The following is a 4,015-nucleotide window of genomic DNA, read 5'->3' on the forward strand; positions in this document are numbered from 1 at the left end:
GGCTTCCCTGGTAGATCAACTGGTAAAGAATCTGCCTGCGATGCAGGTGACCCCGGTTTAATTTCGGAGTCAGGAAGATCCCCTGGAGAAGGGATAGGCTACCCACTCCAGTATTCTTGGGCTGCTCTTGAGGCTCAGCTGGTAAAGAATCCGCCTGCAGTACTGGAGACCTGGGTTCCATCCCTGGGTGGGGAAGATCCCCTGGAGGAGGGAACGGCTACCCACTCCAAATTATATAAATATGTATTTTATATAGAATTATTCCGCATCTCTAAAAGTAATACAGGCTTATTTTATAAAGTTTAGGACAATCAGCAAAGTGTGGAACGGAAGCTCTGCAGTGGGGCTGGAGGTACAGATTCAGCATTAAATGTCCTGAATGATCATTGCCCTCTTGTTCACATGTGAAGCATACATTTTCAAAGATTCATCATATGATAAAATGCATTGAAAAGCAAAACTTAATTGTATACAGGATGTAGTTTGACTTTCATGAGCTGAGAACAATCTTTAGAAACTGAGTCGCCATGAGAAGGAAGAGATCTGTATTAACTGCACAGAATCTAAATAACATTCACATCAACCAAACTGAGGCTTTGGGTGCGTGGGAATGTCCCTGCCACTCACCCAGCCAAGCAGGCCCTTTGGACACGGTACCAAAACCTCATAGCTCATCTACAGTTGACACAACTCCTGTAATCACCCTTCTATTGTCTATGGATGGAATTCTAAGTTCTCAGGTAGTAGTCACCCTCCACACGAGCAAATCCAGGCTCCCAAATTCAAGAAGAATTTGGCTCTGTCTTTGGTCGTCTGTACAGCTAACGTGCACGACGAGGTGGGTCCTGGCTGAGGCGAGAGTACGAGCAGCCCCCACCGTGCCCATAGGCGAATCTCACCCATGTGGAACCTACGCACTCCAGCTTTTTGCAAGCAGCCTGATTTGTCCAGGGTGCATTCCACGAAGTGCACAGTCTGGAGTGGACAGCTAGATGCCTTCTCACACATCACCTCCAAGGTCTAGACGGAGGACTCTTGCACTCAAATGGCTTCCTTCCCTGTTCATGAGGGCTGGTGGGAGGTGCTGGGGAGAAGCCACACTTGGGGGGCCCCGGGGGACATGGGTAAGACACTGTGAGTCTGTTCCATGGAGTGGTGTGCAGATGCAAGCTGGGGCTTAGCAGACTGAGAAGCAGGAAGACGCCCGGGTGGGGCTGAGTCTTGGCAGCAGACAAGGAACAGGACCCTTGAGGACCCTCTTGGGTTTAACAGCCCCCACCCAAGAGCCCCTGTCTCTTGAACTCAAGGGCCTTGCTCCAGGCCTCCCTGAAGCCCCAGATGCCCGACTTAGGAGTTAATAAGGAAGAAAACGTGAATGCCTGGTGTGCGAGGGAACAGAGGACAAGTTAAACAACAGAGCAGAGTCCGGGACCTTGGCTCCCCCTGAAGGGCGCAGGAGACAATGTCTGACATGCATTCCTAAGTGGTTTTAAGGAAACCAGACTCGTCCTGATGGAAACAAGCACGCGGACCCCTGACAGGTTAGGACCAGAAGGTTGAGGATGTGGCCTCCCAAAACACCACCCTGTCACCCCACCACCCACTAATCAAGAGGGTGTCCACAAGCTGATCGTGCTTCCCGAAACCCTCTGCCTCCTCCTCCCATAGAATGCCTTCCCTGACAACCACCACCACGTTCTGGTCTTCGGAGCCTGAGCTGCCTGTTCTCCTTGCTGGGAGCCTTCAGGAAACTGGGCTTTCCTTCAGCACAGCCCCAAGTCGGTAGATCAGCTTTGCCAGGCAGGGGACCCAGTTGAGTCCAGAAGCAAGAGGTCAGGGAGCACAGCCCCAAGTCGGTAGATCAGCTTTGCCGGGCAGGGGACCCAGTTGAGTCCAGAAGCAAGAGGTCAGGGAGGAAGACAAGCGGCCTAGCTGTCAAGAGCATCCACGGTGCTGGCTGGACGCTGGAGACAGGGTGAGTGAGGCACATATGGAAGGAGAGATCCAGGACAGTTCTCTGAAATGCAAGCAGGCGGGGTCTAGAGAAAGAAAGCGCCTGCAGAGAAGGGCCAGCCCCTTCATGGAAGGGTCTGCAGGGGAGGCACAGAGGAAGAGCCAGGCTTCAGATGAAGAAGGAGGAAAAATGCTGAAACAAGTGTTCAAGATATAAAGGAGTTCACTAAAAATTAAATGAGGGAGTCATAAGAACAGTCCAACTACTATTTAGATAAGGAATTAATTAATGAAAGCAAAAGGCCAGCGACCCATGTTAAAGCTGCCAAGCACTTCCCGTTGGGCAAGCCTGAGGCTGTACCACCCTCCTCCCCTCATGTGGGTACTGGGTGCTGACATGGAGGCAAATGCTTCACTAGGTCGCTCTTCACAAATCACAATTTTAAATCAAGAACTTAGCTTGACTGTCCAACATCTTGTCAAATGAATTCTAATTAATGGCAGCATTTAATGCCCATCGGCCAGAACTTCAAACGTAAGGGTAGAATTATGGGAATTGACCCACTTCCCAGGGTTAAGTCTCCTCCCACATAGAAGCATGTTCTCCATCTGCGAAGCTTCGTAAGCTGGTGACACACTTGAACACTGCTAGAGTTCTAGTGTGAGGTGAAAAATTGACTTACGAGTACAATACTTTCCCACTAAACACTCTCCTAGACGCTTTCTAATTTGGTGCATCAGGAGAAGCAAGGAAAGAGGCGTCTGGCTTTGAGGCTGTCATTAAATAAGTCCTAGGAAGGACATATTACTTTTGAAATTATCAGACCTTAGTGGCTCTTAACTTCTCCTTGCGCTTATTTCCCTTGCCATATTCTAGCATTTTTTCTTTAAAAATAACTGCTTTCCCTTGTTACAGAACACTCAGCTGATGGCAGCGCCTGGAAGCCGGTTTTTCCCCTTTGTCATGAAATTATTGGCATCATATCATCCAAAAAGTGTTCATTGAATAAAGGAAGCCAAAAGTGTTACAAGACCATCTTTCAGAACTAGTTGTTCTGGCAGTCTGATATAAAGCCTGGAGGACTGGATATCCACAGAAACCAGTCCTTGAGGGAGCAGGCGGTGTGGTGGAAGTGCCGGGTACCGGACGCCTGCCCGCCTGGCCAAGAGCCGGGCCCTGGTCCCCAGGCGGAGGCAGGCTCTGGAGCCTGCGGGAGGGCCTTCGGGTCTGTGCTCGTCCCGGGTACCTCGAGTTTAAGTCTCCGTGCTGCCCTCAGGAATAGAGGGACAAAGCCAGGGCCTGTAGTGCTAGAAGATTCGCTGAGAGACCAGGAAACAGCTGGAGGAGGGGCATTGCTTCCAGCCAGGAGGGAGGGGGACACAGGAAAAGAGGAGGCCCGCTGCACTCTACTCCACTCTCACCTTAGTGCTGGCACCCAGGACTCACTTTCTTTTTATTCCCCAAATTATCCACGCATTCTTTCCATCAGGTTGTTTTAGCTTGATGTGAAATACCTTTACTGAAGTCAAGCCCATGTCAAAATATCAAGGGCAATTTCAAGTTAGAAAATGACCTTTGTTGCCCACAAAAAGCATGGTGAATATGTTAACCTCTGTGTATCCACAGTCGCTCCCGAGGACGTGCTTTCACAGCCCTTTCACAATGACTGCCTCTCTGCTTCATCACCAGCACCCGGCTCTTGAGGAATCAGAGACGCACCGAGCTGGGCCTTGTCTGGTGCTGAAGCGGCCCATGTCCTCACTTTGCTGTCATACCCTCACAGGTGACCCTTCAGAATCACTGGGATCACTGAGAATGACGTGCAAGTTTCTAAAACCCAAATCCACATCCCCAAGCAATGGCCACAGATGGGGTTTATTTTAATTTTCCAATACTTGAAAACAGCCCCAAAAAAGAGATGTAAAATACTCATTTCAAGGAATGGCCGCTCAGCAGAATACGTGTCCAGCTTCCCAAACAACAACACTGAGGAGGCCAACGTTCACTCCAAACTCAAAAACTTTGTGTTATATTTTTAAAGTGATTTCCTTAATTTATATT

The sequence above is a fragment of the Bos grunniens genome, chromosome 23 (genome assembly GCF_055505025.1).
Source record: "Bos grunniens cultivar Pamir isolate PY7600 chromosome 23, Bosgru_T2T1.0, whole genome shotgun sequence".
NCBI lineage: Eukaryota > Metazoa > Chordata > Mammalia > Artiodactyla > Bovidae > Bos > Bos grunniens.